This window comes from Symphalangus syndactylus, chromosome 7, assembly GCF_028878055.3.
Source record: "Symphalangus syndactylus isolate Jambi chromosome 7, NHGRI_mSymSyn1-v2.1_pri, whole genome shotgun sequence".
In the NCBI taxonomy this organism is placed as follows: Eukaryota; Metazoa; Chordata; class Mammalia; order Primates; family Hylobatidae; genus Symphalangus; species Symphalangus syndactylus.
In genome coordinates, this window is record NC_072429.2 from 107,372,354 (window position 1) to 107,384,187 (window position 11,834).

The following is an 11,834-nucleotide window of genomic DNA, read 5'->3' on the forward strand; positions in this document are numbered from 1 at the left end:
ACAGAATATACATTTTTTTCAGCACCACACCACACCTGTTCCAAAATTGACCACATAGTTGGAAGTAAAGCTCTCCTCAGCAAATGTAAAAGAACAGAAATTATAACAAACTGTCTCTCAGACCACAGTGCAATCAAACTAGAACTCAGGATTAAGAAACTCACTCAAAACCGCTCAACTACGTGGAAACTGAACAACCTGCTCCTGAATGACTATTGGGTACATAATGAAATGAAGGCAGAAATAAAGATGTTCTTTGAAACCAATGAGAACAAAGACACAACATACCAGAATCTCTGGGACACATTCAAAGCAGTGTGTAGAGGGAAATTTATAGCACTAAATGCCCACAAGAGAAAGCAGGAGAGATCCAAAATTGACACCCTAACATCACAATTAAAAGAACTAGAAAAGCAAGAGCAAACACATTCAAAAGCTAGCAGAAGGCTAGAAATAACTAAAATCAGCAGAACTGAAGGAAATAGAGACACAAAAAACCCTTCAAAAAATTAATGAATCCAGGAGCTGGTTTTTTGAAAAGATCAACAAAATTGATGGACCGCTAGCAAGACTAATAAAGAAGAAAAGAGAGAAGAATCAAATAGATGCAATAAAAAATGAAAAAGGGGATATCACCACTGATCCCACAGAAATACAATCTACCATCAGAGAATACTACAAACACCTCTACGCAAATAAACTAGAAAATCTAGAAGAAATGGATAAATTCCTTGACAAATACACCCTCCCAAGACTAAATCAGGAGGAAGTTGAATCTCTGAATAGACCAATAACAGGTTCTGAAATTGTGGCAATAATCAATAGCTTACCAACCAAAAAGAGTCCAGGACCTGATGGATTCACAGCTGAATTCTACCAGAGGTACAAGGAGGTACTGGTACCATTCCTTCTGAAACTATTCCAATGGATAGAAAAAGAGGGAATCCTCCCTAACACATTTTATGAGGCCAGCATCATCCTGATACCAAAGCCCGGCAGAGACATAACCAAAAAAGAGAATTTCAGACCAATATCCTTGATGAACATTGATGCAAAAATCCTCAATAAAATACTGGCAAACCGAATCCAGCAGCACATCAAAAAGCTTATACACCATGATCAAGTGGGCTTCACCCCTGGGATGCAAGGCTGGTTCAACATACGCAAATCAATAAATGTAATCCAGCATATAAACAGAACCAAAGACAAAAACCACATGATTATCTTTTTTTTTTTTTAATTTATTTATTTATTTATTTTTTTTAAAAGTCAAATGGACGATTTATTCCACATCCAGCGCTTGGAAATGACATGACCACATACACTGATGAAATGCTATGAGCATATCCTGTGATTATTATCATCTTCATCTTTTGAATACAAATTTAACTAAACCTAACCTAGAATTGTGTTTTCATGGTTTAGGTCATTTCTGTTTTGATTATCTTAATAGATGCAGAAAAGGCCTTTGACAAATTCAACAACGCTTCATGCTAAAAACTCTCAGTAAATTAGGTATTGATGGGACGTATCTCAAAATAATAAGAGCTATCTACGACAAACCCACAGCCAATATCATACTGAATGGGCAAAAACTGGAAGCATTCCCTCTGAAAACTGGCACAAGACAGGGATGCCCTCTCTCACCACTCCTATTCAACATAGTGCTGGAAGTTCTGGCCAGAGCAATCAGGCAGGAGAAGGAAATAAAGGGTATTCAATTAGGAAAAGAGGAAGTCAAATTGTCCCTGTTTGCAGATGACATGATTGTATATCTAGAAAACCGCATCGTCTCAGCCCAAAATCTCCTTAAGCTGATTAGCAACTTCAGCAAAGTCTCAGTATACAAAATCAATGTACAGAAATCACAAGCATTCCTGTACACCAATAACAGACAAACAGAGAGCCAAATCATGAGTGAACTCCCATTCACAATTGCTTCAAAGAGAATAAAATACCTAGGAATCCAACTTACAAGGGGTGTAAAGGACCTCTTCAAGGAGAACTACAAACCACTGCTCAATGAAATAAAAGAGGATACAAACAAATGGAAGAACATTCCATGCTCATGGATAGGAAGAATCAATATCGTGAAAATGGCCATACTGTCCAAGGTAATTTATAGATTCAATGCCATCCCCATCAAGCTACCAATGACTTTCTTCACAGAATTGGAAAAAACTACTTTAAAGTTCATATGGAACCAAAAAAGAGCCCGCATCGCCAAGTCAATCCTAAGCCAAAAGAACAAAGCTGGAGGCATCACCCTACCTGACTTCAAACTATACTACAAGTCTACAGTAACCAAAACAGCATGGTACTGGTACCACAACAGAGACATAGATCAATGGAACAGAACAGAGCCCTCAGAAATGATGCCGCATATCTACAACTATCTGATCTTTGACAAACCTGACAAAAACAAGAAATGGGGAAAGGATTCCCTATTTAATACATGGTGCTGGGAAAACTGGCTAGCCATATGTAGAAAGCTGAAACTGGATCCCTTCCTTACACCTTATACAAAAATTAATTCAAGATGGATTAAAGACTTAAATGTTAGACCTAAAACCATTAAAATCCTACAAGAAAACCTAGGCAATACCATTCAGGACATAGGCGTGGGCAAGGACTTCATGTCTAAAACACCAAAAGCAATGGCAACAAAAGCCAAAATTGACAAATGGGATCTAATTAAACTAAAGAGCTTCTGCACAGCAAAAGAAACTACCATCAGAGTGAACAGGCAACCTACAGAATGGGAGAAAATTTTTGCAGCCTACTCATCTGACAAAGGGCTAATATCCAGAATCTACAATGAACTCAAACATATTTACAAGAAAAAAACAAACAACTCCATCAAAAAGTGGGCAAAGGACATGAACAGACACTTCTCAAAAGAAGACATTTATGCAGCCAAAAAACACATGAAGAAATGCTCATCATCACTGGCCATCAGAGAAATGCAAATCAAAACCACAGTGAGATACCATCTCACACCAGTTAGAATGGCCATCATTAAAAAATCAGGAAACAACAGGTGCTGGAGAGGATGTGGAGAAATAGGAACACTTTTACACTGTTGGTGGGGCTGTAAACTAGTTCAACCATTGTGGAAGTCAGTGTGGCGATTCCTCAGGGATCTCGAACTAGAAATACCATTTGACCCAGCCATCCCATTACTGGGTATATACCCAAAGGACTATAAATCATGCTGCTATAAAGACACATGCACACGTATGTTTATTGCGGAACTATTCACAATAGCAAAGAGTTGGAACCAACCCAAATGTCCAACAACGATAGACTGGATTAAGAAAATGTGGCACATATACACCATGGAATACTATGCAGCCATAAAAAAGGATGAGTTCATATCCTTTGTAGGGACATGGATGAAACTGGAAAACATCATTCTCAGTAAACTATGGCAAGGACAAAAAAACCAAAGACCACATGTTCTCACTCATAGGTGGGAATTGAACAATGAGAAGTCGTGGACACAGTAAGGGGAACATCACACTCCGGGGACTGTTGTGGGGTTGGGGGAGGGGGGAGCGACAGCATTAGGAGATATACCTAATGCTAAATGACGAGTTAATGGGTGCAGGAAATCAACGTGGCACATGGATACATATGTAACAAACCTGCACATTGTGCACATGTACCCTGAAACCTAAAGTATAAAAAAAAAAAAAAATTACAATAAAAAAAAACACTTAAAAAAAAAAGTTTTCATTTGATTTTTTTCATTTTAACTCATACTCTCTGTAACAATTACAGTGTCACCTCCTTATTTCTAAATTTTATGTGTATTTTTTGTCTTTGAATTTAAGTTTATATATTTTGATGACTTGGTAAAATTTTCATCCCTTTGCAGTTGGGCAAAAATTAATCAATGTTGTATATAATATCATTTTATTAGATTCTAAACTCTTTGTGAGTTAGAACTATTTAATTCAATAAAAATATTTGACATCTCCTATAGGAAAAAAAAAAAAAAGATTTCAAACAAACACGGCTTTCAGTATAATTGTACCTAACCTAAAGTATTTACGAACAGCTTAACAGAGCCCCTATTTGTCATAGACTTTTGAGTTTATTGTTGGGACCTTTTTTTTGTCTTTAAAATTGTTGAAATCTCTGTGTGCACTTCGCCTTTTTATTAAACGTACTCCAAGGTGAGACTTTACCCTTTTGTAGTAGGATGAGATTGCATACTAACACCAGCATGGATCTGCTTTCCCATTGTATCTGAAATGTGAGCCTCCTAGTATTGTCCTGCTGTGAAGTTAACATTGACAGGATGAATCCTCTACAGGAACAGGCTTCAACCTTTTTGGCACCAGGGGCCGGTTTCATGGAAGACAATTTCTCCATGGATGGGGTGGGGGTTGGGGATGGTTTTGGGATGATTCAAGCACATTACATTTATTGTGCACTTTATTTCTATTATTATTATTATTACACTGTAATATATAACGAAATAATTATACAACTCATCTTAATGTAGAATCAGGGGGATCCCTGAGCTTGTGTTCCTAAAGTCCCATCTGGGAGTGATGGGAGACAGTGACAGATCATCAGGAATTAGATTCTCATAAGAAGCATGATGCCTAGATCCCTCACACGTGCAGTTCACAGTAGGGTCCACGTTCCTATGAGAATCTAATACTGCACTGATCTGACAGGAGGTGGAACTCAGGAGATATTGCTAGCAATGGGGAGTTTCTGTAAATAAAGATGATGCTTTGCTGGCTTGCCCACTGCTCACCTCCTGCTGTGTGACCCAGTTCCTACAGGCCACAGACTGCTACAGGCAGTGGCCCGAGGGTTGGGGACCCCTGTTCTACAGAAATAGCTTCAATTTCTTTTTTGGTATTTAGTAGTGAAAGATATTAATGCAATAATGGTAATACATTTCTGGTTTAATATAAATTAAGAATGTTTTCCAGTAGTGCATGAATGCTGGCAACTTGGTAAGTTTTGACAATTGTTTAAATATGTAATGTTAAGCTTAGGTTTAAAAAAGTGTAGCTGTGGCCAGGCACGGTGGCTCACGCCTGTAATCCCAGCACTTTGGGAGGCCTAGTTGGGTGGATCACCTGAGGTCAGGAGTTCGAGACTAGCCTGGCCAATATGGTGAAACCCTGGCTCTACTAAAAATTTAAAAAATTAGCTGGGCATGGTGGTGTGTGTCTGTAGTTCTAGGTACTCAGGAGGCTGAGGCTGGAGAATTGCTTGAACAAGGGAGGCAGAGGTTGCAGTGAGCTGAGATCAAGCCACTGCCCTATAGCCTGGGCGAGAGAGTGGGACTCTGTCTCAAACAAAACAAAACAAAACAAAACAAACAAACAAAACAGAAACAAAAAAAAGGAAAGCTGGTAAGCTGGGTCTTTGTGATTTGCTTAAAAAAATAAAAAAGAAAGAAAATTGATGTGAATGTGTTTGGTGCATTCTTTCCTGAGTGGAAGAGAAAAAAAGAATGGAGCAAATGAAACCAAATATTTCCTTAAAGTCATTGTGAATATTGTGCAAGTATGTACTTATTGAGAAAGTTGAACTTTCTCTAAGATAAATCCCCTCCAATGTCTACATTTTAACTGCAGATTAGTTTGAGATTGGGGCCTTGTGAAACAAAATAAGTATTCAGAAAAACATTCTTTTATTTGTGGTGGTGAGCAGAGGCAAGAAGGAGAGGAAAGGACTGCAGTAGATGAACCATCCCCTGAGATTTTCTAGAAGGGGCCACTAAGAATTTTCTTTGGATTTTTCAAGTGTAAGCATGTATCTGAGTCACTTCATCAGCTCATCCTCTACCATCCTAGCTGAGAATGAAAAGACACTGTCAGCAGCCTGGAGTCAGCCATGAAACTGAGGCTCCTCAGGGATGGGTGTCAATACCAGGGTCCCAACAAAAACTTTCTTCCTGAGTAGTTCTCCTCCTTCTTGCAGTTATTAACTCAGGACTTCTTCCTCAACAACTTAAGAGATGACAAATTGCATCCCTGGTCTTGTGTCTTTCATCCTGAAGTGCACAATGATTGCCTAAGACAAACACTTCATGAACTGTCTCTTCTTGAACTCTCTCATTTCTGCCCTGCTTTTCCGAGTCAACTGACCACTTTCTCTACTTCCCCACACCCTGTTCTTACTTTTACCTCTGTCCTATTTTACCCTTTGAGGCCACCATTCCATTATTAAAAGCATTCTGAGATATTGACCCTTCCATTCTCTTCTTTCATTTCCTTGGTTTACCCTAAACTTAGAATCTTCAGATTCTGGAGCTATAAGGGATCTTAAGGGTTAATTTGCTTCACTGTCTTGTAGATGAATGGAGTCCAGAGAAATTAACTGTTCAAGGTTATGTAGCTCCGTACAAACACTACTAGGAATATTTTCACTACATATCCTTCAAGTTTGTTAATATTATTATTATTTTTAGTAATAATTTATATCTTATTTGTTGGCATCATATAATATAGTAGAAATAAATTTGATGTTGATGTGAAAAAAGTAATTTATCGAACATGTACTATGTGCCAAAAATTGTTCTACATACTGGAAATTCAGCTGTGAATAAAGTAGGAAAAAACCTTAAACATTCATGGACTTTGCACGGTGGAAAATAGATTCTAAATGGATACACAAGTAAAATATATAATGGTTGTCATGGTGCTACAAATTTAAGTAGGGGGTTGAGGGAGACATGAAACCAAGGCTTTGGAAGTGAGGAAAGTGAATATGCTGGACCCAAATCAAAGAACCAGAGGCCTTTCTTGATTGATTTAATTTTTGCTAATGAAGGATTGCCAATTATAATTCTTCTGAAGTCTTTTTTTTCTTCCTTCTGATAGGAACACTATAAAGTTATTTGGTAGAAGGTAATGTAATGAAAGGGTGATTTTGCCCTGGCTGCCACCCTCATTACTTTCATTTATTTTTGTTAATCTCACTCCTCAAAGAGGCATGATTCACCATTGATACAGCAGTCACAAGCTAAGTTAATTGAAATCGAAACTTGAATTTCTTCATTTTCAAGAACTGAGTTTCTCACTCGAAGGCAAAAGATGATTAATCAAGGCTTCATGTAAGAGAAAAAACATGGTGCAGGGGCAGCCTGGAGCTGCCAGGGCTTCAGCTCAAATACCCATGATATGGACATTCACAGAAGAGGGCGACAGCCTGGAGACTGAAGAGGGAATTGGCACAGAAAACAGAGGAATAAGTACTGACTCATTGCCTCTGTTTTTTCCTAACCCAGTGAACTAGGAACTCACTGTACACTATTTTAAAACTGAGGAGGATGGGCAGTCTTTAATTATATGGGAGTGATTAAATAAGGAAATAGTATTTCTTAATAATTTTTCTTAACTTATGTTTGTGCATACATACCATAGCAGGGGACAAATTATACAATAAATTTCCCCTTGTGTTTTTCCTGCTTCTCCTACAGTTTCTCCTTCCTTTCCCAATTCCCTTCTTCTTCCCGCTCTTAGTGTTGGTGTTGCTTAGGGTTCCATCCTTTAATCACTGCCCTCCTTCCTTAGCTTCTCTCCGTGGGTAGCCCTGCCCATTTGTAGGGCTTTAGTTGTCACCTTAATGATGACACTCCAATGTCTCTCTTCATACCTCACCTCTGTGGTCACTAGAAATAATATTTCATTCTCAGATCACAGGGATGCCTCGAATGTCTTAGGTACAGAAACAAAGCAACCACCTTTGCTCTAAAAATTTGCTCAATCTTTTGAATCTCCATTTCACTATCCATCCTATCTCCCCAGCCAGACACTTGACTCGTTTTGATTGATCCCTTTTTATTATCAATAAATTGCTGATACTTCCAGTCATATATCTCAATATTCCTTTCTGTCTGTTCTTCCTTTCCATCCCTATAGATATAGTCTTATTTAGAGTCTCATCTCATCTTTTTTCCTCCCTTAACCCACCCACATCCTCCACATTTCTGGAGATATCTTTGAAAATGCAAATCTGACCTTGCTAATATCCTGCTATGATCACTTCCCAAAATTGACAATATCCTTTTTTTTTTTTTTTTTTTTGAGATAGAGTTTTGTTCTTGTTGCCCAGGCTGGAGTGCAGTGGTACGATCTCAGCTCGCTGCAACCTCCTTCTCCCGAGATCGAGTGATTCTCCTGCCTCAGCCTCCCAAGTAGCTGGGATTGCAGGCGCCCACCACCAAGCTGGTTAATTTTTGTATTTTTAGTAGATACAGGGTTTCACCATGTTGGCCAGGCTGGTCTCGAACTCCTGATCTCAGGTGATCCACCTGCCTTGACCTCCCAAAATGCTGGGATTATAGGTGTGAGCCACCACACCCGGCTGACAATATTCTATAGGATCAGATTTTTCATATCTAAAATCTTGCTTTCTGTGTTATGGTTATGTATCTTCATTTTGGAAAAAAGAAATAGGATATTAAAATAACAGAACCACATAATCCAGGAATGAAAGTTTTTTCAAGGTTTACTAGTGGAACATCTGTCACCTCTCTGAGGCATCCAAGCGGAAGCCATGCATCAATTTAGAGTGACTAAAAGTAGAGGGCATTTAAGTCTCAGGTATGTTCTGAACTAAATTAATTTTCAGACTTCTCCCAAAACAACTTTGGATTGTTTTATTTGGCGAAATCCTACTTATATTCTAGGCTCAGCTTAAATGTCATTTCCTTTATGAAACATTGTCCTGTCTTTAGCTAGAAGTAATTTTCTTCAACTTTATTTTCTTCTTTAGGATGGAACAGGACTATATATATATATTTTGTGTGTGTGTGTGTGTGATGGAGTCTCACTCTGTCTCCCAGGCTGGAGTGCAATGGCACTGTGTTGGCTCACTGCAACTTCTGTCTCCTGGGTTCAAGCAATTCTCTTGCCTTAGCCTCCCAAATAGCTGGGATTTTAGGTGCCCACCACCACGTCCAGGTAATTTTTTTATATTTTTAGTAGAGACAGGGTTTCACCATGTTGGCCAGGCTGGTCTCAAACTCCTGACCTCAGGTGATCCGCCCACCTTGGCCTCCCAAAGTGCTGGGATTACAGGCATGAGCCACTGCATCCACCCCCAAGCTATATCTTTAAGGAGACTTTAGTTCAAATCCTGGCTCTAGTACTTACTAGTTTTGTGATCTTAGAAAGGGCGATTGATTAATGACTGTGAAACTTGGTTTCTGCTCCTGTAAGACGATAATACTAATTTGTGCTCCTAGGATATTAGTGAGAATTTTTAGAAAGAAGTAGATCTTTGGTCTAGAAGTTCTAGGAGAAATTAACATCGAAGGTCAGTCATTCAGCTTGCTGGGAGAATTCAGTCCTTGTGGTTGTAGGATCACGGTCCTTGTTTCCTTCCTGGCTGTCAGGAAGGGATTTTTCTCAGCATCCGAGAAGCTTCCCACATTTCTTCCTATATGGCCCCATCCATCTTCAAGCGAGATTTATATATACATAACATGTATATCACATCATATATTTTATTTATTATATTATGTATATGTGTGTATGTGTCATTGTTAAGTGACAATGTCACACACATTATATATATATCTATTATATATATGACACACACACATTTTATATTACTTAGCAATGAGGATACATTCTGACAAATGTACTGTTAGGTGATTTCATCATCATGCAAACACCATGGAGTATACTTACACAAGCATGGATGATATAGCCTACTACACATCTAGGCTATATGGTATAGCCTGCTGCCTCTAGGCTACATGTACTGTCTCTATGCTGTACAGCATGTTACTGTACTGAATACTGCAGGCAATTGTAACACAGTGGTATTTTTATCTAAACATATCTAAGCATAGAACTGGTACAGTAAAAATATGATATAAAAGATAAAAATAATACACCCGTATAGGGCGTTTAGAATGGAGTTTGCAGGACTGGAAGTTGCTCTAGCTGAATCAGTAAGTGAGTTGTGAGTCTACACAATTGTTGACTTTATAAACACTGTACACTTGGGCTACATTAAATTTATAAAAACAGTTTTTCAATAATAAATTAATTTTAGCTTACTGTAACTTTTTTACTTTATAAACTTACATTTTTTAACTTTTGACTTGTGATAGCTCAAAACACAAACATTTCAGTTATAAAGAATATTTTCTTTCTTTATATCTGTAGTTATAAACTTTTTCCTATTTTGAAAAGTTTTTATTTTCATTTTTACTTTTCAACTTTTTTGTTAAAAGCTAAGACACAAACACACACATTAGCCTAGACCCACACAGGGTCGGGATCATCAACATCACTGTCTCCCACTTCCATATCTTGCCCCACTGGAAGCTCTTTACGGACAATAACACACGGGGCTGTTGTTTTCTATGGTAACAATGCCTTCTTCTCGAATACCTCTGAGGAGCTTCCTGAAGCTGTTTTACAGTTAACTTTATTTTTTAATAAGTAGAAGGAGCACACTCTAAAATAGCAATACGAAGTATATTATAGTAAATATATAAGCCAGTAATATGGTGGTTTATTATCATTATCAAGTATTATGTACTGTACATAATTGTGTGTGCTAGACTTTTATATGACTGGCAGCACAGTAGGTTTGTTTGCACCAGCATCATCACAAATACCTGAATAATGTGTTGTGCTATGATGTTACGATGGCTATGACATCACTAGGTGATAAGAATTTTTCAGCTCCGTTATAATCTTATCAAGCTACCATCATATATGCAGCCTGTCATTGACTGAAATGCTGTTATGTGGCATATGACTGTAGATAGATATGAACAAATATATAGATGTATATATACACATATATAATTATATATACACACATACACATGTATATAAAGAGATTTATTATAAGAAATTGACTCACACAATTATGGCGGTGACCAAGTCCCAGGATCTGCAGAGTAAATTGGCAAGCAAGAGATCCACAACTGTGGATGATTTAGCTCAGTCCAAAGCTAGAGCCTGAGAACTAGGAGAGCAAATAGTGTAGTTCCTGGCCAAAGACTAGCAGGCTTGGCACCAGAAAAGTCAATGTTTCCACTTGAAGGCTGTTAGACAGGAAGAATTCTCTCTTACTCAGGGAAGGATGATTTTATTCGTTCTATTCATGGCTTTAATTGATGGGATGAGACTCACCCATATCAGGGAGCATTCTGCTTTTTTCAGTCTATTGAATTAGGTGTTAATCTCATCCAAAACATCCTCACAAAAAGATCCAGAATAATGTTTGACCAAATATTTGGGCCCTTGTGGCACAAACAAATCGCATTTCATTTATTGAACATTTATTCTATGACTGCTTATTACTCTAATTCATTTAATCTTTACAAGTGACCTTATGGGCGGGTCCTACTCCCAGCATGATTTTCTATATGAAGATGTGAAGAAGAGAGAGACATTAAGAAAAATTCCCAATGGATCACAAACAGTAAATAGCAGACCCAGGTCTTTAATCCAGCTGCACTTCTCAGACTCAGTACATTGCTCCTGTTGCTCAAACATCTGACCAAAGAAGATGGAAATCCAGCAGGTTTTATCCAAAGGAACTGAGTCTTTGGTGGACCAACTCAGTTGTGTTTCACTGATATATCTATAAATGAGCAGTTGGCTCCCTGGAGGAATGTAGGAGAAATTTTCTAGCAATGTAAAATAATTAACCATGTTCAGATCTTTAGCAGACTTATATGGATTAGAAAGATGTATCAACAGCATGTGACTTATTGAAACAGCATGAAATAACCTCTATTTGTGGGGCCAATACAGTGGGTAGAAATAAATTCCCAAGAATAGCAAATACAGACTCAATTACATCACATTTTTACCTGTCCCTTG